This window comes from Herpailurus yagouaroundi, unplaced genomic scaffold (assembly GCF_014898765.1).
Source record: "Herpailurus yagouaroundi ecotype Mexico unplaced genomic scaffold, PumYag 166, whole genome shotgun sequence".
NCBI classification, from domain to species: Eukaryota; Metazoa; Chordata; class Mammalia; order Carnivora; family Felidae; genus Herpailurus; species Herpailurus yagouaroundi.
Window position 1 is genome coordinate 3,032,026 of NW_024412407.1, and position 14,529 is coordinate 3,046,554.

At 49.2% G+C, this 14,529-nt stretch overlaps 1 pseudogene; it reads left to right on the top strand.

Moving 5' to 3' along the window:
* Positions 1-1,203: 1,203 nt before the first annotated feature.
* Positions 1,204-2,225, top strand: LOC121038537 (methyltransferase-like protein 7A; annotated as a pseudogene).
* The last annotated feature ends 12,304 nt before the right edge of the window (positions 2,226-14,529 follow it).

The window sequence follows — 14,529 nt, forward strand, 5'->3', positions numbered from 1 at the left end:
TCAACGTTTATTTATTTTTGGGACAGAGAAAGACAGAGCATGAACGGGGGAGGGGCAGAGAGAGAGGGAGACACAGAATCGGAAACAGGCTCCAGGCTCTGAGCCATCAGCCCAGAGCCCGACGCGGGGCTCGAACTCATGGACCGCGAGATCGTGACCTGGCTGAAGTCGGACGCTCAACCGACGGCGCCACCCAGGCGCCCCGGTCACCACTTCTTAATACTGTCACCCTCTCATTCTCCTCTCCCTCTGCCTGCCTTTCCATCTGTCTGCAGGCACTTCAGTGGGGTTGTGGGGGCAGAAGACAGGTGTCAGCAGGCTGCAGTTTGAATGGGGCGAGGGAGTGGGAACAGTAAGTACCCACTACAGTGTCTCACGCAGTTTGACAGTAAGAGAAAGTAAGGGGGGGGTTGGCTTGCATGGAAAGCGGGGTAAAGGAAAGGATTCCCATGGGATGGAAAGACTTGATGGTGCAGGTTGGTGGGGGGAAAGGAGAGAGACCATAAGGAGAGATGTTAAAGATGGGGAGGGGAGGGGCGCCTGGGTGGCGCAGTCGATTAAGCGTCCGACTTCAGCCAGGTCACGATCTCGCGGTCTGGGAGTTCGAGCCCCGCGTCAGGCTCTGGGCTGACGGCTCAGAGCCTGGAGCCTGTTTCCGATTCTGTGTCTCCCTCTCACTCTGCCCCTCCTCCGTTCATGCTCTGTCTCTCTCTGTCCCCAAAAAATAAATAAACGTTAAAAAAAAATTAAAAAAAAAAAAAGAAAGAAAGAAAGATGGGGAGGGGGGGGCGGTAGCTAATCAATTAGGGTTTTGGCTTTAATGGATGGGGCCAGCCTGGCTCAGAGGAGAAACACCTCTGTATGGCAGGAAGGAGCTAAGGATGGGCAAGGATATGGATGGATACTCAGAGGTGGGCAGAGGAGGCTAGTCCAGAGAAGTTTCTACAGACGATGAGAATGGCTATTTCTGCCTCCAGGAGTGACAAAAACAGCATTTTGTGAGGTCATTCTGTCCCAATCCCCTCCACATGATCACCCTACGCATGTACTCTCTCTGGGCTCCGTCAGAAGCTACTCCCCTAAAAGAGATCAGCGGTCTTAGCGGAAACCACACAACACCGGTGTGGCCCTCTGGTTTCGCTTGGACTGTCGTTTCCCAGCTGCACAACCTTGTGGTTCACCTCTGTGGGGTTCAGCTGCTTCTTCTATAAGATGGGAAGTGAACAGTGCCTGTCTCGTGGGTTCTTTTAAGCAGTCAAGAAGAGAGTGTTGGAAAACGTACTTAAAGACTCGGTGTATGCGAGTTGTTGCCGATGTTGAAGTTATTGTGACAGATGGCCGTTGCCATGCTCTTGGAGATTCCTATCCTCTCTTTTCTGGTAGGAGCCCCAGAACATTAGGACTTGAGACACCCCCTCTCTGGGTTTATCCCTCATTTGCTAACTCTGTGCTACTGGGGGTGTCTGCAGGGTCTTACGTTACCCATGGTGGTGCCACTGCCCCCACCCTGCGCTCCTCCTCCATCCCCGGGGTTTGTGCTCTCTTTCCTGCACACCAGGAGTCCTCAGCCACCTTCTCTCTCAGGCTGTTGCATCCTGGTACATCTATTTCCCATGTTCCTGCTGAACCTTCTGGGCTTGTGGAACCAGATATGCAAAAAAATGTTTCCCCTACTTCTCGCGGAGGTTCACCGTGATGTACAACGAACAGATGGCGAGCAAGAAGCGCGAGCTCTTCAGCAACCTGCCGGAGTTTGCGGGCCCCTCCGTGAAGCTCTCTCTGCTGGAAGTGGGCCAACTTCAAGTTCTACCCGGCTGGATGCAGGGTGACTTGTATCGACCCCAACCCCAACTTTGAGAAGTTCTTGATCAAGAGCGTCGCCGAGAACCGACACCTGCAGTTCGAGCGCTTCGTGGTGGCTGCGGGGGAGAACATGCAGCAGGTGGCCGATGGCTCCGTGGATGTGGTGGTCTGCACCCTGATCCTGTGCTCCGTGCAGAACCAGGAGCAGATCTTCCAGGAGGTGTGCCGAGTGCTGAGGCCGGTGAGTGAGGAGGAGGTGGAGGAGAGCCATCTTCACTGTGAGCAAGGCTGGATACCTATGGGCTTCAGGCACAGCTCCCACTGAGGGTGACCTTAGGCAAGTCCCTTCACTCATTCATTTATTCACCTACTTTTTTTTTTTAACGTTTATTTATTTTTGAGACACAGAGACAGACACAGAGAGAGCAGCAGAAGGGCAGAGAGAAAGGGAGACAAGAATCTGAAGCAGACTCCAGGCTCTGAGCCATCAGCACAGAGCCCTATGCAGGGCTGGAACCCACGAACCGCAAGCTCATGACCTGAGCCGAAGTAGGATGCTTAACCAACTGAGCCACGCATTTATTCACTTATTTATTCAACAAACATTTGGAGAATGTTGACTATGTGCAGCAACCCAGTATTTCCGGAGTGATCGATTCGTCTCAGAGAGGTCAAACGACTGGCACAAAGGCACATAGCTCACAGAAATGGCAGAGACACAACTAAACTTCAGGCACGTTAACCTCTAGGTTACGAACTAGGCCAGAGAGCTTCTCCCCGTGCCACTGCTCTGGTGTCTTCCAAGTCCTATCACAGAGTTCGGTCTTCTAAAGATGAGAACAATGAACCCCCCACAGGGCATGCCAGAACATAGCCCTTCTCCAACAAAGGAGAACTTGCAAGGACGCAGATGGCTATCTTTATTTATGGAGCATGTTCGGTTTCTACTTTGGGGCCTCGGGAGTTATCTGCATACCGTGGCCTAGCCTTTTTTCTGGTCAGTCATTTTTTGTTTGTGAAAAAACTACCCTGGGAAAGAAAGGAGGAATTGGGGAAAGCAGTTTCTCTAGAGACATGGCCTCACCTTACACCTTTGAACACTGTTAACTTTTCAGTGTTTCTTCCTCCATGGTCTTTAATTATGAAGGCAATTAATCAGTGCATCCCCACTGTTCAAGAGAATTCAAAAAATCAAAGAAGAACATGGGGAGGGGGGAGGAGCGCAAGTTCTCCTTTATTTGCCTGAATCCCTCTCCCTGATCCCGGACCCCTAACTCTTTAATTCCCTACCCTCCTCCCCTCTTTGCTCTTGACCCCATCAGTGTCTCCATCCCATAGCTGAGGCTTGGTTGAAATAATCTGTAACTTTACATTCTGGGGCACCTGGGTGGCTCAGTCGGTTGAGCATCTGATTTGGCTCAGGTCAGGATCTTGTGATCTGTGAGTTCGAGCCCCACGATGGGCTCTGTACTGACAGCTCAGAGCCTGGACCCTGCTTCAGATTGTGTCTCCCTCTCCCTCTACCCTTCCCCCACTCACATTCTGCCTCTCTCTCCCAAAAATAAACATTTAAAAAAAGAAGAAGAAGCATTTCCGTTGGGGGCGGGCACCTGGCTGGCTCAGTCAGAGGAAAATGCAACTCCTTTTTTTTTTTTTTTTAATTTTTAAGAAGAAATTTGTCAACGTTTATTTATTTTTGAGAGACAGAGAGAGACAGAGAATGAACAGGGGAGGGACAGAGAGAGAGGGAGACACAGAATCTGAAGCAGGCTCCAAGCTCTAAGATGTCAGCACAGAGCCGGACGCAGGGCTCGAACTCACGAACCATGAGATCACGACCTGAGCCGAAGTCAGTTGCGTAACTGACTGAGCCACCCAGGCGCCCCAGAGGAGAGCGCAACTCTTGATTTTGGGGTCGTGAGTTCAAGCCCCACGTGTAGAGATTACTATAATACATAAATAAATAAACTTAAAAAAAAAAAAAAAAAGAAGTATTTCTGTGGGGGCACATGGTTTTCAAGTTCTATTTGTTCCCTTCCCATTTTCCCCAGTAGGAGGCACTGACTCTGATTGTGCACATCGGCGTTGTCTCTTCAGGCTGGCAACGAGGAGGCAGGTAGACATTTCTCCTTGCCTGAAAACTGGAGAGAGCTTCTAGGTTCTTCGGGAGCTCCGGGTATGAACAGATAAGGGCAGTTTTGCCCCAGCTCAGGCAGAGTGGGTCCTCGCTAGGGCGACCACTGTCAGTAGGTTTAGGGGGCTTCTCCCCAGATCTTTTGCACAGTGGCCAGGGCTGAGTCCTTTCCTTGCCCTGAAGGAGTGGATCTACTCACTGAGATGCCTCGGGGGTGGAGGGGGTCTTGGCCCTGCTGGGCAAATAAGCTTCTACCCGGCCTCCGGTTCCTCCTTTGCTTCCTGTGTAGCCCTCTTCTTCCCCACCACTGGCTCAACATTCAACTTGTTTGCCTTAATTAGCGTGTTTAAAAAAACCTACAGTTCTCCTCCTGCGTGTCCCCTTTACTACTCACACAGAGCACTTCACTTCTGACACTTCCAGTCACAGGGAGTGGGAGTCTTTCCCATACAATGCAATTCTGTGACACCAGCTAGGTGTCCTGTGACCTAACTCCATTCTGACCCTATCTAGACTTGAGATGGTGTCAGCTCCCACAGGCGAAGGGCTCGGTCCTACCAGGCTGTCCCTCTTCGGAGATCTGAGGCTTCCACGGCCCCCTCCCTGGATTCAGTTTGCCAGAATGGCTCACAGAACTAAAGGAAACACTTATGTTTACCAGGTTGTTAAAGGATGTGATCGGGGCGCCTGGGTGGCGCAGTCAGTTAAACGTCCGGCTTCGGCTCAGGTCATGATCTCACGGCTCGTGGGTTCGAGCCCCGCATCGGGCTCTGTGCTGACAGCTCGGAGCCTGGAGCCTGCTTCGGATGCTGTGTCTCCCCCTCTCTCTGCCCCTCCCCCGCTCGCGCTCTGTCTCCCTCTGTCTCAAAAATAAATAAGGGGCGCCTGGGTGGCGCAGTCGGTTAAGCGCCCGACTTCAGCTCAGGTCACGATCTCGCGGTCCGTGAGTTCGAGCCCCGTGTCGGGCTCTGGGCGGATGGCTCGGAGCCTGGAGCCTGTTTCCAATTCTGTGTCTCCCTCTCTCTCTGCCCCTCGCCCGTTCATGCTCTGTCTCTCTCTGTCCCAAAAATAAATAAACGTTGAAAAAAAAAATTTTTTTTTTAAAAAATAAATAAAAACATTAAAAGAAAAAAAGGATGTGATAAAAGATACGTATGAACAACCAGATAGGGCAAAGGGCAAAGTCTGGGAGGGTCCTGAGTCCAGGAGCTTCTGTCCCTATAGGGTTGGGGTACGTCACTCTCCCGGTACGTGAATATGTCCACCAACCTGGGAGTCCCCCCAAAACCCCGACTATTAGGATTTTATGGAGGCTTCCTCACATAAACATGATCAATTATTAACTCCGTTTCCAGCCCCTCTCCCCTCTCTGGAGGACAGGGGTGGGGCTGAAAATTGCAAGTTTCTAATCATGCTCGGTTTTGTGGTCGGCCCCCATCCAGCAGCCATCCGGGAGCCCATCCAGAGTCGCCTCCGTAGAATAAAAGATGCTCCCTAGTGCTCTTATCACTTAAGAATTTGGGGCGCCTGGGTGGCTCAGTCAGTTGAGTGTCCAACTTCGGCTCAGGTCATGATCTCACGGTTCATGGGTTCAAGCCCTGCTTCGGGCTCTGTGCTGACAGCTTGGAGCCTGAAGCCTGCTTTGGGTTCTGTGTCTCCCTCTCTCTCTCTGTCCCTCCCCCACTCGTGCTCTGTCTCTCTCTCTTTCTCTCTAAAAAATAAATAAACATTTAAAAAATTTAAAAAAAAAAGAATTTACAAGGGCTTAGGAGCTGTCCTAATGTTCTTGTCCCTTAGGAATTTACAAGGGTTTTAGGAGTTCTGTGCTGGAAACTGGGATCAGAGAGCAATACACATTTTTTTTGTGTTATCTCACAGTGAATTACGATTTGTTCTACTTTCTAGCTTCCAGAAGCATTCTACAATCATCTCCTTTGCTGTTTTCTCGGTCTTATGTGTAATCGGTTCTGCTATAACACAACATAAGCATTCCTAAAAAACACCCCACCGTGCAAAACCCTGCAACACGACCACAGGGCTTATGAGGGAAAAAACAGGGTTCGGAGCACAATACTTAAAAACTTCATCAGTGACACGTTAAAAAAAGATAAGAACCTAATGAAAATGGTAGCACGGTTTTACACATATGAAATGGTTAAGAAACACATAAAGACTACAATAAATTAGGCATTTTACCTGGAAAGAGACTCAGTTGGCTTGTGGATGTGGGCGTGGGAAGGGTTGCAGCCTTGTTAGCCATGGTGAGGTTGCTGCAAGTTACCTGCGAGAGGAAGGTTATCTGAAGTCCAGTGAAGGGTGGTCCCGCCTGGTGTGGGTGGGCGGCACTGGATAGATGTTAGAGTTGTACGCATTTTGTTATTCCTACACGACCCAGTTAGACTGGGTGCAGTTTTCTGTGTTCATCCACGTTCCTCACAGACAAAATTGTGCATGAGGAAACCTGAAATGCATACTACGCACGAATTGATCCATAATATATCGTGTCAAAACCAATTCTCATTTTCAAAACAACAACATCTAAATTTTTATTTGTTTTAATTATTTATGTTCATTTATTTACTTTGAGAGAGAGAGAGAGTGAGCACAAGTGGGGGAGGGGCAGAGAAGAGAGACAGAATCCCAAGCAGGCTCCACGCCATCAGTGCAGAGCTCGATGCGGGGCTCGAACTCACGAACTGTGAGATCATGACCTGAGCTAAGATGAAAAGTCAAATGCTTACCAACGGAGCCACCCAGGTGCCCCTCAGTTTTTAAAATAAACAAACCTCACCTCAGTGTCGTGGGTTTCAGAAGGGAGCAGAGTTAAATATGTGTGTTCAATCTGCCAGATTTAACTGGAAGCTGTCATTTTTTTTACCCGAATGTCACCCACAAGTAGACAGCGGGATCTTAGGGCCTAAGGACTGGTGACTCTATCTGCACGTCCCCATTGTCTGGCACAGCATCTGACCTTCATTTGGTGCTCACTGATGTTCATTAAAAACAGTTGACAGGAGGAGAGCCTGGGTGGCTCAGTTGGTTAAGTGTCCAGCTCTTGGTTTCAGCTCAGGTCATGATCTCATGGTTCATGGATGGAGTCCTACTCGGGATTCTCGCCCTCTCCCTCTCTCTGCCTCTCCCCCACTCGTGTTCTCCCTCTCTCCCTCTCTATCTCTGTCAAACATAAACGTTTTATTTAAAATCTATAAAAAAAAAAAAAGTTGACATGAAAGTTGTTGTGTAACCATTGAATGCATCAAACACAAAATATTTGTGTAAATTTATGAGGACAGACTCTTTTCAATAGATTCCTGTCTCCAGGAGATGCCCTTGACTTCAAGGAACATACAGCCGCCAAACGTTCCAGCTGGAATTTCTCCAGTCAACAGTCCTTCAGCCCAGGTAGACACTTCCTGTTTGAAACCTAACAAGAGAGACCCAGAGTGCTCTGGAAGGGGCTGCCTTCTCTCGGCCAACATTGCAGCTCCCACAGGCCCACTGGCAGGGAGCTATCTCTTCCTGGTATCTCCACATACACTGACATGGGGAGAAAGTACGTAGGCACCCCATGAGCCTCTGCGCATCAGGGCTCAAGGCCCACCTCTGTCAGTCAGGCTCCGATAAAGAGACAGCAGTCACACTATTTGAACAGAGAGAACTCAATGTAAGGAATTGTTAACCTGGTGTAGAGTGTTGAGCGGGCACTTGAAAGGGTAAAAAGAGATATGATGGGATGGGCCCAAGGGGAAGCAGCTCCCATAACTAGGTCTGAGGGAACAAAGAAAAGAGATTAGGGTTGTGTTCCCAGCAGGAGCAGGCAGGGGCCCTGCTGGTGCAGTAGCCAGGGGAACCAGGAGAGGGCTTCCTTTCTTCCTGCCTAATCCAATTCCAAAGCTACTAGGTGGGAAAGCAGGCATCCAGGCCAAGGTTCCTTGGGGGAGTTTCTTGTCCCAACACAGAAGACATCTGTGCTGAGGACAGTGGCTGCAAGGGGAGATTGGTTGTACACAAAGGAATGCTGGAAGAGGGAAACTAGAATGAACCATGTGGTACTGAGATTCAGATTGAAGGTATAAGCGTGTTCATGACCTTCAAGATAGACAAATACATGAAAATACATAGACTTTGGGGTGCCTAGGTGGCTCAGTTGGTTACGCGTCCGACATCGGCTCAGGTCAGGATCTCACAATTGGTGGGTTCGAGCCCCACATTGGGATCTGCACTGACAGTGCAGAGCCTGCTTGGGATTCTCTCTCTCTGTCTTACTCTCTCTCTCTCTCTCCTCTCTCTCTCGGCCCCTCCCCTGCTCCTCTTCTCTCTCAAAATAAATAAATACACTTAAAAATTTTTTTAAATCACAATAGACTTAAAAAAAAGAAACTACATAGATTTAAACTGTATATGTGTATATACATATACACATATGCATATATATACATATAGTCCCTTACTTTCTCCATTGATGATGTTTTAGATTTTATAAAATTATTATGTTTACTCTATATATCATATATTTCCATTAAGTCTCTTTATCAGTTGATGGGGGTGGGGGGGAGGGGAAAGTGAGTGATGGGCATTGAGGAGGGCACCTGTTGGGATGAGCACTGGGTGTTGTATGGAAACCAAGTTGGCAATAAATTTCATTTTTTAAAAAAGTCTCTTTGTCTCCACATTGTCCACTACCTGAACAAGTTTAGAATCACTGATCTAGAATGTTGGTCTAGAATGTTGGAGCTTGAAGGCATACGCATTCCTGTCTTAAGGGTCAAAAACTCATGGACAAGATTTCAAAAGCCATCAGCCCAGATCATGATTTCTAAATACCATTCCCCCCATAAAAGAAACCAAAGTTCCTTGGAGAAATGGCTAATTCCAGTGCCGGCAGCACAGATGTCACAAAATGTTTCAAGATTATCTTCATCCAGAAAGTTTGGAAGTGTTTCAAGAATGGAGGGGACTAAAAAAAAATTTTTTTTTAGGGGCACCTGGGTGGTTCAGTCAGTTGAGCGTCTGACTTCAGCTCCAGTCATGATCTCATGGTCAGTGAGTTTGAGCCCCACATCAGGCTCTGTGCTGACAGCTCAGAGCCTAGAGCCTGCTTTGGATTCTCTCTCTCTCTCTCTCTCTCTGCCCCTCCTCCACTCACACTCTGTCTCTCTCTCTCTCTCTCTCAAAAATGAAATAAAAACATAAAAAAATTTTATATTTATTTTTGAGACAGAGACAGAGTGCGAGCAGGGAAAGGGCAGAGAGAGAGGGAGACACAGAAAGAGGGAGACACAGAATCTGAAACAGACTCCAGGCTCTGAACTGTCAGCACAGAGCCTGACGCAGAGCTCAAACTCTGGAACAGTGAGATCATGACCTAGGCCGAAGTCAGACGCTTAACCAACTGAACCACCCAGGTGCCCCTTCACAAAGTACATTTTAAATACAAAGAGGAAAAAAGTAACTTACAGTGGTGTAACCTGGAAGACAGTCATCAAAGTTAACATCACCAGGGAGGCCTCTGGTGGCTCAGTCAGTTAAGCGTCCAACTTCGGCTCAGGTCATAATCTTGGAGTTTGTGGGTTTGAGCCCTGCATCGGGCTCTATGCTGACAGCTCCGAGCCTGGAGCCTGCTTCGGATTCTGTGTCTCCTTCTCTCTCTGCCCCTCCCCTGCTCATGCTCATGCTCTGTCTCTCAAAAATAAAAAAAAACATTTAAAAGGTTTTTTAATATTAAAAAAAAAAAAGTCAACATCACCAGAAATGGAATAAATTGAAATCGTGCACTGCGTGATAGAATTCAGCACCTGTCACTTCTGCGATACTCCTGCCAAAAAGGCATAACACAAGTCTAATCACGACAAGACATCAGACAAACCCAAACCAAGGGACCTTCTACAAAATAACTGGCTTGTCATCCTCAGAAGTGTCAAGGTCATGAAAATCAAGACTCAGGAACTATTCCAGACTGAAGGGGACCAAGAAGACTGACAACCAAATACACTAAGGCCTGATTTTGAATGGCATCCTTTTGCTAAAAAGGACGTTATTGGGACAACTGGTAAAACTCGAATAGGGTCTCAGGATCAGATGGCAGTAATGTATCCATGTTAATCTCCTGATTTTGATGGCTGTAATGTGGCTAAGTGAGAGAGAGAGAAGGTCCTTGTTTGTGGAAGATACACATTAAAGTAGTTGGGAGTAAGGAGACATCAGGTCAGCAACTAACTCTCAAGTGACCAAAAAATTTTTTTCTTTGTACTATTCTTGCCACTTTTCCATACATTAAAAATGATTCCAAAGAAAATAAATGCAAAAGTTTATTTCCGCTGTGGCCAAAACTCTGACGCTTTATCTCCCGAAAAACAAAGACTGTAGCCAGTTTGATCGGCCAAACCTGTTCATCTTGACGGTCTGGGTCAGGCTGCCAGGCGTGGGCTGGGCAAACAGTTCTCTGTCCAGAGGATCAGGCTGGAGGTAGGGCCGGGGAGGGCTGGAATGGCAGCTTGAGCCATGGCTTATGCAAGGAAACTCAGTACTGAGCATTCAGGAGGACGTTAGCAGCTATGGCCTCTAGGGTTTGGGATAGGAGAGGAAGCAAGCCAGGATTCTTTCCACACCCCACTAGGACTAAGCTCATCCTATCAAGCCCCAAAGGCTCAGAGAATGAGGAGCCCAAGGAAGAAAAGGGGAGACAGGAAGAGTGGAGAGAGAATATAACCTTTGATTTCTGGTATCGTCACACTGTTGACACATCAGTATGTATTTAATCCATAAAGTCATCAAATTCTGTTGTCCTTGGACCTCTGTGCCATTTCCCTGGGTTGTGTCCCCAGCAGGAGCAGGCAGGGGCCCTGCTGGTGCAGCAGCCAGGGGAACCAGGAGAAGGCTTCCCTGAAAGCAGGCATTCCAGACGCTAGTCACGCAGGGTGTAAGAGGGGTTTTTTTTTTCTTTCCTCCAAGCAAAGCTGACACTTCATTTTTTGCGTGCCTTTAACAGGTTTGATAATTTCCCAGAAACAGTTCTGCAAATTTCATAAATGGGAAAGGAATACGTGTTTGTTGATGCGTACCTCTTCGGTGCAACTGAGAGCCACCGTAAGGCCAGAAGAATGCAAGGACAACCTCATGTTGCACTCTTCCCACTCCCTCCCAGTCCCTAACAAGGGTTGGTCCACAGCAGGTGCTCAAGGAATGATTTTTTTTTTCCTGCCCGTATGTGTCTTAACTGACTTTCTTCGTGTTGGGGTGGCAGAGATCAGTCAAATCACTACACCACTTCCCCCCATTTTTCTGCCTGCGAAGGCGCTCTAGGGCACCTCATGCCAATCCCACCGTGTATGTGAATGGCTAGAATGGTGTGTTTAATTACTGAGAGACGCAGCCGCAGCAATTTCTTACTTGACACATTCCCCAAAGGCAAGGGAATTAAAAGCAAAGATGAACTATTGGAACCCCATGAAGATAAAAAGCTTCCGCACAGCAAAGGAAACAATCCACAAAACCGAAAGGCAACCGACGGAATGGGAAAAGGTATTTGCAAATGACATATCGGACAAAGGGCCAGTATCCAAAATCTATACAGAGCCCACCAAACTCCACACCCGAAAAGCAAATAATCCAGTGAAGAAATGGGCAGAAAACACGAATAGACACTTCTCTAAAGAAGACATCCGGATGGCCAACAGGCACATGAAAAGATGCTCAACGTCGCTCCTCATCAGGGAAATACAACTCAAAACCACACTCAGATATCACCTCACGCCAGAGTGGCCAAAATGAACAAATCAGGAGACTATAGATGCTGGAGAGGATGTGGAGAAACGGGAACCCTCTTGCACTCTTGGGGGGAATGCAAACTGGGGCAGCTGCTCTGGAAAACAGTGTGGAGGTTCCTCAAAAAATTAAAAATAGACCTACCCTATGACCCAGCAGTAGCACTGCTAGGAATTTACCCAAGGGATACAGGAGTACTGATGCATAGGGGCACTTGTACCCCAATGTTTATAGCAGCACTCTCAACAACAGCCAAATTATGGGAAGAGCCTAAATGTCCATCAACTGATGAATGGATAAAGAAATTGTGGTTTATATACACAATGGAATACTACGTGGCAATGAGAAAATGAAATATGGCCCTTTGTAACAACGTGGACAGAACTGGAGAGTGTGATGCTAAGTGAAATAAGCCATACAGAGAAAGACAGAAACCATATGTTTTCACTCTTATGTGGATCCTGAGAAACTGAACAGAAACCCATGGGGGAGGGGAAGGAAAAAAAAAAAGAGGTTAGAGTGGGAGAGAGCCAAAGCATAAGAGACTCTTAAAAACTGAGAACAAACTGAGGGTTGATGGGGGGTGGGAGGGAGGGGAGGGTGGGTGATGGGTACTGAAGAGGGCACCTTTTGGGATGAGCACTGGGTGTTGTATGGAAACCAATTTGACAATAAATTTCATATATTAACAAAATAATAATAATAATAATAATTACTGAGAGATGGATAGTTAGCTGCCCTAAGAAACCAGTACGTTCTGGCTCTTGGAGATAAGAAGCTGACACTGGGGATAGAATAGTATGGCTAAAATATTGACTACTGCTAGGCTCACAGACCCTCCTCCCCACCGTGGCCCACCCACGTGGGTCGCTGTCCGTTGTGCTGAATAGTCAGTTTGCTGCAACAAGGAAGGACAGATCCCCTGCCCAGAATCAGGAGTATAGGAGGGAGTTGAAAGTAGGCTTTCCCCATCATAGATACTCCCGAAAGCCTGAAGAAAGCTCAATGGGCCCTGATTGGAAACTGCTGGAATCTAGATAAAGGAGAGAGGTTCTCAGGGAACCAAGATGGAGCTTCAGATCTGGCGAGCTGGATTTGGGAGCTCTGAGGGCAGTGAGGGAGTCCTCAGGCTGGGCCCATCCCCAGGGCTAGGGGTTCTGCCCCCAGGAGCAGCAACAGCAACAATGAACACAATGCCTTCTAGGACTTGGCTGGGCCCTTTTCAGGTGGTTCTATCAGAAAAGCATCTGCATATCACAGAGCCCGAGTCAACAACACCATCAGCCCACAGAGGTAGGGGTGCTCAGTTCAGCCCCAGGACCTTACCCTCCCAGCCCTTGGGATCCAGTTACTGGCAACGGACATCACATATATCCCATCCCATCATGATAAGGTGGCAGCCAGGCGCGTGTCTGCTCCTGCCTGGGTCCAGCATCTGACCCCAGTGTGACCTTTCTCCTCCCCAACCCGGGCCTGACTCATGCCTCCTGAATGGGAACCTGGGGATTCCTGCTGCCCAGCATAGCTGACTCATAGCTAGTCCAGGGGTAGCTGTGGAAGGGACTTGGGGCGGCTGTCGGCAATCAGGGTCCTGATGTACCGTGTACCATGTACTGCCACATTTCATTGGTATCCTGGGGGGGGGGGGGGGGGGGTTGGTTTTCTGCCCGTTTTCTGCATGAATGAATGACATGTTATGCCCTGTGGTCCGCACACGATTCCCACACTCATGTGCACCCTGGACACACACGTGTGGACTTTGGGATGCCTGGGTTGCGAACAAGAGGAGGGAAGGAGATGAAGCTGGCAGGAAGCCGCGATCCCCAACCTCGCCTGCAGAGGCCGCTGCCGCAGACGGGAGCTCCAAAGGGGGAGAGCCGGCCTAGGGCACAGTCCTCCCGCTGGCCTGAGGCAGCAGGTGGCACCGTGGGGCTGCAGGCGGCCTGCTAGTCTTCAGGAGAAGGGGGACATTCCGGAGAGAAGACAGCCTGATTCCCTGCGTTATCTGGGATGACCTCCTGCCAAGATGGGCAGGGGGCTCCAAGAGAAAGGAATAGACAGCTTGAACTCGGGAAGGGGAGAGTGGGGGGGGGGGGGGAGGGGGGCAAGTGAGTGGAATTGAGCCCGGGGGAACAAGGAGGAGATGAGAAAGGGAAGAGGAGGAGGTGTGGAGGGGACGGAGGAGCCAGGGGAAGGATAAGGGGACGAAGAGCGAAATAGAGGGAGCTAGAAAGGAAACCAGAGAGAGGAATAAGGAGGGCTGTGGGAGAGAAGAGGAAGAAGAAAAGTGGAAAGAGGATTCGCAGAGATGACACGAGGAGCCCGAGAGAGTGCCTTTTCCAGAACCAGGAGCCGTCCTGGCAGGCCTCCCTTTCCCCTCTCCTGGGCTAGTCAGACAAGACCACCGTCCACCTCGCCCCGCCAGCAGCATCCCCCAGGGGCTGCACTCTGCCCCAGGCCCACGTGAGGACAACCTCCAAGGAAACACGGGTGGCAGATGCCCCAGGAGGGCAGAGGCGGGGGCACTGGGTCAGGGCATCTCTCGACCTCACTCACTCAACGGCTCCCCCGGGGTGGGGAGAAAGCAGGGACCCCTGAGATGGAGCTGGAAGTTCTTCTTATCGTCCGAACACCATTGGTCTGCTCTGGGTGGGTCCCTTCCCTCCGGTTTCTGCTTCTGCGGAGTCAGAAGACGAGCAGTAAATTGCAGAGATTTGGAGACTTTCGGAGCTAGGCGAGTCCAGGTTTCTCACCCCTTTGTGCCTAAACTGTCACCCCATCTTCCCCATCCCCCCAGCCCTGGGGGCCTGGGTAATGAGAGAGCAGTT